Source organism: Triturus cristatus, chromosome 11, assembly GCF_964204655.1.
Source record: "Triturus cristatus chromosome 11, aTriCri1.1, whole genome shotgun sequence".
NCBI lineage: Eukaryota > Metazoa > Chordata > Amphibia > Caudata > Salamandridae > Triturus > Triturus cristatus.
In genome coordinates, this window is record NC_140594.1 from 870,850,602 (window position 1) to 870,862,853 (window position 12,252).

General features: G+C 41.3%; 1 protein-coding gene across 4 annotated transcripts in view; it reads right to left on the reverse strand.

The window, feature by feature from the left end:
* The window catches only part of SCHIP1 (schwannomin interacting protein 1), a 416,513-nt gene that overhangs the window by 160,905 nt on the left and 243,356 nt on the right, over window positions 1–12,252 (reverse strand). The gene's annotated exons all lie outside the window — the stretch shown is intronic.

A 12,252-nucleotide genomic window follows, 5' to 3' on the forward strand; every position in this document is an offset into this window, starting at 1 on the left:
TAATGGGTTTAGCGTAGGAAGGCAATAATCGGGGGGAATACCATGCAAAAGGGGGTTGTCTCCCAAAAGCAGGCCTGCACAACAAAAGCCTACTTCTACTCTGTCATTCTTATAGTAGATTAATTGGTGGTAGTGTAACATATTATAGAACTTCACACAATCTTAACATATAACTCATACCATATTGTAACATATATGAACAAACACCAAAACTCGTCACATCAAACATCATAACACAGCCTAACCGAATAACAGAACATGTGTGATTTGTAAAGCGCATGTTCACCCATAGGCATCTTGCCACTAAATAACAGATGTTTATTGTTACCCAACTCAATGGTACTCATTTTATCAGCCTCAGATGGATGAAAGGCTGAGTGGACCTGCTGGGATTTTAATCTGTGACCATGAGGTTGAACGCAGACCCCTGCAGTGGACAAATTAGTCCACTGAGCCACAAGTTATACATAACATAATTAGGGCTCCCGGTTTTATGGTATTTTTTTTTAACATTTCCGTCTGCATTTATCCAAATTTATTTTGTGTTTAAAGAATAAATGTAGCTGTAAAATTGTATATTTCTGTGTTTATACAACTCTTCGACGTGCACTCAAACCTGCCCGTCACATTTTAGCAAACTAGGCAGCCACGTATAACAAAAGACTACACTCACATGTACATATTAGCATCATACTACAAATGTATGTTAACATACGCCTGTATTTAAGGAAATCTCAACCTGTAGTTTAACCCTCCATGCTGTCTGCCTGCTCAGCAGTTGCTTAGAATTCATGAAAGACATCATGGAGAGTTTCTCACAAGAAACACCATTTTCAGTATTTTTCCGCTTTTAAAAATAAATACAGACAGGAAACACGTTGTTTTATGTCTGTGTTCATCTGTAAAAATCAGTAAAACCAGAAAACCGGAAGCCTTACACATAATGCAGCACAGCACACGCGTTCTTACAGTGTAGCTGTGGCACCTACAATGGGGTATGAAGTGCTATCTAAAAGCCATATACGATAATAACATAACCTATGTTCTATATCAAGCATTAGATTCAGTTAAATGAAGAAACCCCGGTAAAAGCACTGCATGGCCTAGATCAAGCGAGACTGTACTTTAATGCCCTGATTACTTACTTGTAATCCTCATTACCAAGATTATCCTTCACCGTTTCAGTACTTATTTCAGTGAGTTGGCCACATGTCTCCCGGCACCATCTGACTAAGCTTGAAAATCTTATATCAACAAAACACATCTCAAAAGCATCCTCTTTTACTCCCAGAGTCCAAAAATTCACTTGGGGTCAAAATGGGAAGGATACCGTCTCATGTCCTGTCATCCTACAGCAACAAGGAATCAAAGTTGTGATCACAGAAGGAAGGGTAGGATATCAGCGGCGTTCATTAAATCCTAACTGAACTGCTTCACAAAAGTTGAAGTGACTTTTCAGGTTCAGACATTTCTTGAATAGAGGCACCTCCTGCTGCCATTGAAGAGGCTGCCATTGGACAAGCAGAGCATCCCTAAATGGATTCTAGTAAAGATGGTCCTTGAGATTTATAAACCAGAGAGGTGACAGCTGTAATCCATCATCCTAGGGAGGAAATAGAGGGCTTGCAACCCTGTTTAAAAGGATCAGTGTTGAGCAAGGGACTGTCACACACACAGGTTTCATCTGAATGAGACAGACAGATCTTTACTGCCTGGGTGCATCCAGAAGTTACACACCTCTCCCTTGGTTAAGGAACTAGAGGGAAGAACATTCTCTGGGCCTGTATGGAAAGAAGAGGCAATCAACACCAACAAAGAATGAACAGCCTAGAAAAAAAAACAGATGGGAGATTTCATAAACCGTGATTCCCACACCTGTGTTGTAATAATGTCCACGAAAAAGAAAATCTTAAAGGTCAGAAATTTTAAAGAAATGTATTCTAGCGGCTTAAAACCAGGAAGCTGTAAAGTCTTGAGAACCAAGGGTAAATCCCATGAAGGGATAACTGGTCTTAGAGGAGGACACTGGAGATAAAAACTTTTAGTAGACGAATCTCCAAATTTTCCATATTCGATTCTTAAGTGTAGACATGTGGTGTCTGGCGGCGGTATGACCACCTCCTTAAAGAAAGGTCTGGGGGAAGGTAGGATTCTGGAGGTAATGTGTGATCCTATTCAACAGTGATGTGGGCATCCAGGCCAGGGGGACATTGTGCGGGTGAGGGGGAGCCTTCTGTCAAGCTGAGCCCCGATGTGGCGCATCAATGCAGTGCGGTCACCAAACAGGTGCACCTGGTGTCGTTTTTATGACCTTTTGATCTCCATATTGGAGGTCTATATGCACCACCCCTTTAGTTCAGAATAGGCAGGTGACAAAGTCGTTAGACAAAAACAGTCTGCACTCTTTTTAATGAGACTTCCGCACTCCTCTTAATTTGACGTGCGCCCCCGGTAGTGCCAAATACTGAGGTCCCCACCAATTGGGAAGACGGGACAGTACCCAATGAGTGCCCAGGTGGCTTCAAGGATACGGGAAATCAGATGTGGCCGGGTGTAGTTTTTGTCGCGTCCTCAAGTGAGGAATTGGGAGGGGGCGGGGACCTGGCACGTGAAATTATCACAGCTCATCAACAGCTCCAGACCACATTTTCAAAAGCGGACTTTACTTGCCTGTGGTGTGGGCGCGTCCCCAGCTCACTGTTGATCTTGGACTGCGGAAATCCTTCCCTGGATAGAAGAGATTATCACAACCTAATCTTATCACCTAAGCCCAGCTCAGCTCCAGGAGTTCCGTTTTGGCCTAACATGCTTTCACCAGTGCTAACCTTTTCGCTTACGTCATTCCTAGAGAATGTTTGTTTTAACAGATTGCTTTAAGAGCAACTTCTCAGTCTTTACAGTCAGTCTTCTAAATGTTTGGGAGTTTCATTTGAACAGCGATCTTTTTCTACAGCAATCAGCCGAGATAAAAGCAAACACATTAAAAAAAGAAAAATTAAGTCCACACCCTTTAAGGAGTAATTTATTGGTAGATTATTTGTTTTACAATTGTTACATTTGGATTTTTAGATTATAAAGTTTTTCTAAATTATGTCGTTCCAATGAATGTCATTTCGAGCATTCATGTAACACGAAATAACCTGGTCTTAAAACTGAATTCTGCTCCACAAGCCCAAACTTTTAGAACTTGAACTAACTGCATAATTTGGAACACTATACTCAGAAAAGGCAAATCTGCCCTTCCATGAAATTATCGTCAGTTTAAAAATGTGAACAACAAATCTTTCCAAAATTTCTGCACCAAGTAAATATTACTTTAATGGAGCTAAAAAGGAGTAATTTTGGTCTGAAATATGGCCAAACGTGAAAATCCATAAATGTATAATTATGTTGCATTATAAATGAAAATGTGTTAGGAACAAATACATTTTTAATAACTTACTGAAAGCATTTCAGTTCCTTCTTGAAGGCAGCATGCATTTCAACCACAGAAAGCTTCTGCAGGCAAAACCCCATCCAAGAAACACTCCTAGTAGAGAGTGAGCGGGGGAACCCAAACGTTTTAATTTTAACAGTTGACTTTCAGAATATTTTAAGAATTTTTAGGAGTGCCTTCATACCGATCATTCATATTAAGAAAACTTCCTGTAATGCTGCATTTTTTTTCAACACTTGCATTAGGTAATGAAAATGTGGAGAGGAAAAATGTAATTTCAAATACAATGCCAACCCCTAGGAAACTAACTAGCATTGGCTAAACCCATTGGGGTTGCCTGGAATACTGACTCTCGATTGAAGCAATTACAAAAATACTGCTTCAGTGGAAAACAAAACAAAAAACCCAATGTTTTCTATATACATCTAGGAGATAAAGAAGTTAATTTGTGAAAATTTGGGGTACTTTTTAGATGTAAAATAACCCCTGATAGGGAGCCCAACCCCACAATTTGAAGAATTAACAATGATAGATCTTACCGTCAGCTACGCTGTAAAGCTGGACCTAACAATGGTCCAAGATATAAAACTATAGAATAACGTTGTGGCACTTCAAATAGGTTTTCGTAAAATAGTTCAGTTGATAACCATCAGGTACTTTAAGAGCCACAATAACAAGAAGAGCTTTGAAATTCTACAATTATGCTTTTTTTAAAAAAGAAAATCGCCTTCTGCTATAAATGGCCCCTTGAATTGACATATGTTTGCTACCCTCTTTATACTATCCCACCCCCATGTCCAATTTCCCATATCTATCATTAATACTTGACAGAATAAAGAGAACACTTCTTACACTGTCACTCTTTCATCCTCATCTATGACATGTCTGTTAGAAATGCCCCCCTGCTCACGGAAATAAATACAGAAATAAAATGATACCTCTCCTGCGCGTAAAGGCAGGGGTGGGGGGGCTTTAAATCTTCTTTCCTTTACTGTCCCATAGCTCATCAGACCGACCACACTACCCGACCTCCCCAGAATCTTTTTTTGTGAAAATAACTTTTCATGCCTGGGGAGGAGAGAAACAACTTTTCAGTTGGGTGCAATCTGTTTCAGATTGTCACCATCCAAGACACTTATACAGGCAACTGTAGCAAAATCCGAACTTGGGCCCTATTCACTCTCTTCACATTAAAAGCATCTGGGCGATGCCAACTACATCAGCCTTTAGGTGCCAGCCTTTTGGCTTCGTAAATTCCCATTTTGCCTTTTCCTTGCAAAACTTTAATGTTGGGATGGCTGCTGAGCCCTTGCTGATATATATATATATATATATATATCCCAATCCTGGCAGTAGAACAATAGTCAGGCACAGACTCCGTGAAATGATGGCAAAAAGATGTAGTTTAATCCAACAAAAGGCAAGACGCGTTTCGACAGCAAACCGCCTTGTTCACTATATATCTCAAGGGACCTTTGTGTTGTCCTCTCTTCTCTGACTTCACAACGAAATCAGTCTCTTGAAACTCTCGCAGCTAAAAGCAATATCTCCACCACCTCGTCCCATCATTTTAAAGATTCTCCAGTAATCCAACCATCCGGATTATCACAACGATGAGTGCGTAGGGACTTCCATATACATGTGCTCTAAACAAGCAACCATGATAGTTAATACTTCATACTATTGATATTTAGGTAACACTCAAACCCATAGGTGGCCACATATTTCACGTATTTTCTGTATGTTGTCCTACATTTATATTAAACAACAATCAAGTAATTATGTAGGGTAATTAATAGAGTAGATTCTCTGTGTCTGAATCCAGACAACTCATGCTTATGTATCCATACAGCAGATCTTCTGCAAGCACTGAGTGATGTCCCCAGATGGTCAGATTGCTTTGTTGCCTGTAGCATGGGGCTTTTCACACCTTCTGCTCCTCTTGGATACCTGGCTATTAGAGCAAATGAATGCTATTATTATAAGAATTTGGGAATGTGGATGGATAAAATGCTAACGATGGACGATCAAGCAAAAAAGCTAGCTGCTACATGTTTTGCGCTACTTAAAATGATCCGGAAGATTTTGGAGTTTATCCCGGAACATTTAAGAATAAATGTGGCACAATCCTTGGTGGTTTTTCCGTCTGGATTATGGAAACTCTCTTTATTTGGGAACACCAAAAGATGCCATTAAAAAACTGGAGGTTGTCCAAAATGCAGCAGCCAGGCTACTCCTCAAAATTCCGAGCCATGAATTGGGGAAAAGAGGCCTTAGAACTGCTCTATTAGCTGCCTATTGATGCTAGGATCAAGTTTAAGTCACTTTGCCTTGCACATAAAGCAGTAAATGGCAGGGGTCCTCTTAAAATCAGAGGTCTTATTTCCCTGTATGTACTGCTCAGAAGTTTTATGTTTGGCACACAAACAACTTTTAAGAATTTCAAGAATTAAGAGATTGGGGAGGGAGATCTTTTTCTTATCTAGTCCTGAAGCTCTGGAACTCCATGCCCCTTGGACTGAAACTTCTGGAAGAGGAACTCAGCTGCAGGAAAAAGCTCAAGGCATGGATGATTCCCCAGTAGCCCATTAATTGGGTCTTTCACCTTTTCATTACCAGAAACTCTCACTCAGCTCTGGGAAGCACTAGGGCAGCCATGTGCTTAACAAAAACCTAAACATAAACATTATTGAACTGGAGCAAACACCTGGTGCACCATTGGTAAATAGTTATGTTTGCCCTTGGTGTAATGCCTTTTCCTTGCTGATCAGGCCTACTCTTACAATCATGGTTCGGAACCAAGCCTTGCGTCTTAGGACGGCATGGAAATCCAGGAGTTGACAACAATCTCCGTTATCTGCTCGCACCCATTCACCTGAGCCAACACTCCTAAACATGGTTTACTTTCTGGAGACAATCAAAACCGATAAGTCTCTCATAAACCTTGAGACAATTCATATATTATATTTAGGGCTCCCAGTTCTCAGTTTTTACAGATTTTTACAGATAAATACAGACATAAAACTATTTATTTTCCTGTATGTATTTATTTTTAAATACAGAAAAACACGGAAAATAAGCCTTTGGATACTTTTTTCTACTGTCTATCTTGAGTGCCAGGTCAGTAGGTGTACAGATTGAGAGGAAGGGGAGATGAAACAAGACAATAGATTTCCTAATTAAGCTTAAATATGTGCAGAGCTACAGTTATTTATACTATCCTACAATGCAAGTGTTTCCAGATAACGCTATTGCGCTGTATACGGCTGAAACCATTAGGACATTCAAATGGGAGTATACGTTTAGCCGTAAAATAAATCTGGAAAAATACCCATTGCAGCTTTATTTACACAGAAATCACAAAATAAAAATGGATAAATACAGAAAAAAAATAGCACAAAATAAATATGGATAAATACAGACGGAAATGTTGAAAAAATAAATACCATAAAACTGGGAGCCCTAATTATATTCCTAAAGTGCAGCTACATTATTCAAAAGCAGACTTGGGTATGCTTCAGACAACATGCACCAAGAAAGATGGGCAATGTGGTAGAATTAAGACAGTTCCATCTGACGCCAGTGAAAACTCTCTTTCATAACACATTTGACAAATGCTTTAGAGACGCTGCACACACATGGGCTACTTCCGTGGAGGATTCTACATAAAGGGCTTGGCATTGGAACGATGATTTGATTCATCTTAAAATGATCAGTTCAGAGTAATCTTTCCCCGACATTCTCTGTAACCCCTCATCTGCATTATATAGCTGTGATTGTGCCATCATCAGTTCTTAAACTTTTCGGACTTTCCAGGAACGTGATTTTATTTGAGTAGAGATATCCCTCATTTTTGGGAGAGATCCTTTCCTGTAAAGATTTTCTGTGATTTCATTGACTGATTTCCCTTTTCAATTTCCAAAAGAACTACAGAAGCATTAGGACACCCCTTTCACTTGTAAGTGTAAGGATGCATTTTTCTTGAATAGGATTATTAATATCAAATTTGTCCATTACATAATAAGACCATGTAGATAATGGGCTATCTTTCGCCAAGTTGTCTTCATACCCTGTAATGCAAGACAACCAAAGTATGCATTACTTTTTGAAAACACACAAGTTTAACCTCATCCATGCTCATGACGAGCCCAGCTCGTCATGAGTCACAGTGGAGCTGTGCTCATGACGAGCTGGGCTCATCAGAACGGCCGCGGTCCGCCCACGCGCGATTGATTCCCCGCCTGTGCGGGTGAATTAATCAGTGGGCGGGGTCGTAACGAGCCCAGCTTGTCATGAGCACAGCTCCACTGTGACTCATGATGAGCTGGGCTCGTCACGAGCACCGCGGCGCCCCCCCTTCCCCCGCGCCGTGGGGGAATTACCCCCGCAGCGAAGGGGTTAAGAAGTAACAAATTATCAAGTTCAACCCCTCGCCCTTGCTCTCTCTGTTCATTAAATATATCTGGCTACCCACCAGCGCTCTAACCCATGTTACTCGTCAACAAAGTATACAGTAGAAGTTTCAGAATTGGCAATTATACCCTTGACATTGAATTATTGTGCATGCTATCCTCCTATTCAATGTGTATGATTGCTGAATATCAATCAGCAATCATATTAAGACAAAGACCCAAATATGCCTGGGACCATCCCGGATGTTCTGATCTATGCAAGCAGAAATACAATAGGAGCTATCCAGTAAACCACCCTAGGGCCAGAGCTCTTACAACCAAACAATACATTGTTGCAGGTGGTATTATTTAGAGAAATAATTTCAGTCAGTTAAATGACTGTTTGCAGTTCTTCAAAAGTATTCCCAGAAAGGTTGTTAAAATTCATAATTGCATCCACCTGGAAGCAATTACACACACCCAATTAGGCCGTGGGTGTACTTGCACATGCATTTGTACAATTTAATTTTACTTTTTTTCCCCTCTTTTTTTGTTGTCCCCATTGAGAAACCCATTTCCCTACACCCCCTACCATGTAGGGGATGCTCTCTTCCCACTCCCACATTGGAAATGTATTAAATCATTATTACCCATGTGTTCTTTTTTAATTTATTTTGTTTTTTATCTCCATTTAACCCATTCATTTGAAGGCAACAGGTGGCATATATGAGGAAATTGGCCAACTATGAGTCACATCCAAGAGATCTGAGCTGAATTCTGCTGAATCAAGAAATGTAGGGTTCAACCACTAACATGGTCTGCTTGGTAGCTTCACACATAAGGTGGTGCCAGTACCATCACTCTGATGTAGAACTGCAGTAGGTTCAAGCAACGAGAAGAAGCAGCAACAGGTGACATCCTTTAGCTCTCTATGGTCTTTGAAGTTGATGATGCCGATTCATAGCATGCCTCACATGCACTCAGGGTGCCTTCACCTCCCCGTAAGACACTACAATATCTTCATTAATACAACTGTTATTGGGCTCATTCAGAAGTAAAGGGCTTGGTGGAAAGTGAAGGACCTACATTTAAAGTACCAATGGGCTCTTGCAAGTCAAATCTTTAATTTAACTAGAGAAGCCGCCAATAATAAACAGCTGTTTAATGCCTTAATAACAGGACCGGACTGGGAACCGAAACTTGCCTTGGCAAACAGCTCGGCCGGCCCCCCTGGTGGAAAGGGCCGAGCTGTTTGCTAGGGCTGGTTTCGGCCGATTTTGTTACAGGGGGCCGATATTGCAGGCCCCCCCCGGTACCAAAACTGGCCTCCAACCTGGTGGCCCACCGGGGAAACATCCGGTGCCCGCTACGGCCAGTCCGGCCCTGATTAATAACATCACCAAGAGTTTACATTCCTTCTTTAATTGATGCACTTTAACAACAAATGCTTATGTTGTCAAAAGTACTCAAACTAGAAAAGAACCAAGAGCACAATTTATCGAACAAAAATAGACTTATAGAGGTGGCTGCAAGGGATTTAGAAAATTCAAGCTGCATCAGCTCACATATTTTTGTGGAATAGAGGTTTGTGTCCAAGCACTGTGTGTGGATTGCACATTTAAGGATGCAAGCAGTCAAGTGACTCATCGTCTGAATCAATGGATATCTCAAGCAATTTTGTGACAAAACTCCAATTAATTACACAGCTTTAATTTTCCAGAAAAAACAAATATTCACACATTCAAAATCTGCACGCATCCCTCTGCCTACCCCCGACTCACGAACATGGCAATTCCAGTCTTACCTAACCCCCGAAATATCATTGTTGTGTAGGCCAACTAAGGGACTACAATGTCGACATAATGTAATCCTCGCACTACAAAATCACGTCAAGGGGTCAATTAATGGGCTTAGAGATGAGGCAACAATGAATCCTTGGGCTGATCATTGGAACAAATAAGTAGGTCTGGGTGTGAAATTCCACTCTGCTCGCAGAGTTTGCAGAGTTTTTCCAACTCCAAGCAATGTGCAAGGTTTTTTCTTCGCTCACTAATGTGGTGAGCGCGAGCTACAAAAATATTACTCCAAACCACCTCTCGCGAGATTTCTCAACGCGGGCGGTCGTGGATGGTGGCTACCGCGTGCATTGAGAAACCACCTGTTCCTGTTGAGGAAGGTGCCGCCGAGAAGAACATCTACTCGAGTGGCCGAAAGAAGCAGCGTGCTCTTGTACTGCGCGTAGTGCCGCTTGCGCTGATTTTACAGCGCGGGACAAACACCCAGCGTTAAAAACCAACACGAACGGCACGACATAGCTCACTCTGCTGCTTGCAGAACTCCGCATAGCGCAGTGGATTTTTTGGGTCACTTCGTGGAGTTGCGCATAGCAGGTCTTCACGAGCTCTGTCTGGGCCTACAAATTAAACAATTAGTGGCATTTTAACCCCTAGTGCCCGCATCAGTGTTACAGGAGCTGTGGCCAAATTATGTGCTAACACTGGAAAAAACAGTTGATAACAATGGGAAAAGTCATTTAACAACAGTCATTATTGCAGACCATAATGCTGATACCAGTTACTCAAAGCCGTTGTTCGATAGGGGCATTGCCCCCTTTGTTTTGTGAAATGACAAGATTTTGGTAGCCACTTTTACAGTGCACCTCATGAAAGGACTACAAACAAAAACATGAAAATACCTTTGCCTTTAAATCATGCAGAAAATCCCCATTTTAGCTGCTAAATAAACCGCACTAGAGCATAGTTCTGCTCTTAGTTCACATTCCCACGCTACCTCCTCCATTAATAAATAGCCCAGACATTCCAGAGCAGGGGCTGGTGGAGTAATTTTCCAAAGCAACTTCGGAATCATGAAAGGAGCACATTCTCCATTCAGCAGAACACACAGGCTACTGAATGTTAACTGCTGAATCACCACTTTACTCATTACCTGCACATTGCACTCACTCAGAGAAGAAGATTAAATCAAGTTCAGTAAACAAACTTTTAATATTAAAAAAGGCACGTATTATCATTCATAGACATAGCAGATACAGACAAATCCGGCATTACTGTATAATTTTGTATTTGGGTTTCCTTCCCAAAAAAATGTCAATAAAGTATTTTGAAAAAAAAAAAAAAATGAAAAGCAGATGTCGGAACCAGAAACTTTAAACGTCAAGACATCCAAAGTTAAAAAACTGGTGTTTACAAAATGCAGATGGCACGGATTTCAATGTTTTTCCGGGATTGGTTTGTGTGTTTTAGCACCTGAACGAACAGCATATTAGAGCTTTTCCCTCTCTGCTGGCTTTCAGAAAGTTTCTCAAGACCTGGCTTTTCAACCTGTAATCTACTCTCCTCAGCATGCTCCTGTACTTTGCCTACTATTAGCGCCAAGACACCCATGGGTATATGTAGCACTATATACATTTATTTAACATAAAAGCACTTATTAAATACGCTGAAACCCTTTGTGTACATAATTGTAGAAATTAACAAATATTCTGCAGCAGAATTCTACAAATGAATGCCCAGTACCTCTGGAGATTACAGAATCCCGAATACACACCTTTTGTGATTGTCACCTGTGCTTTACGCTGACACTGCTGTCGCCACAGGTGGCCATATTGGTTTCTGCTCAGGATGTGACATCTGGCCTTTTGACTCCACTGGAGAAGTGGTTGCAGGTGGTGCCTCTGGCACACTGCTGAAGTTGGAACATCTGGAATTAGGAGCCCTTTGAAAGCTGATACACCAGCCATTTTATCCAACCCAAATATTATGCTTTGAAATCATTTCAAACAGCTGGACGGCCTTGTCTACTAAGCACGTGGCTGCCATAAGACATTGCTTCCATAGCATGACATATGGCTTTGACGCCCTACAAGGGCTGAGCCACTTAATTCCTCCAGAAATAATAGCTCATGCACTCTGCACCGATGGCTTCAGGGCGCTGTGCGTTCCATTAGGCTTCCACTGTGTGTGTCCCTCAAGTTACCTTACCAGATAAGGTTTGTTTGGTTTTTAACATTTACCGAGAGTCCTGAATAAGGCTCAGGTCAAGATATTGGGGTCAGAAGGCCAAGTTTTGGACAAAGAATAACTTTGAAATATTGAGGTTGGAAAACTCTTTTACTATCAATACACCTTGGCAATTACTATGAGATTTTAACTTGGCTGAGACGGGCCCGCGCCGAGATTTTTGAAGACAAGGGAAGTGGGATATTTCCACCCTCTGCCCCTGGAAGCAAGTCATTTTTCATTGTTTTGGCCATTTTTTGGGAAATTGTTGAGAAAATTGGGCGGGGCGATCAAATGCTCAAGTCATCCTATGCAACTTCTTCCGATCACCATGCCGAGGTTCCACTGTCTTTCCCCCATAGCATAACATAATGTGTGTATTTGTAAAGCGCACGTTCACCCAAGG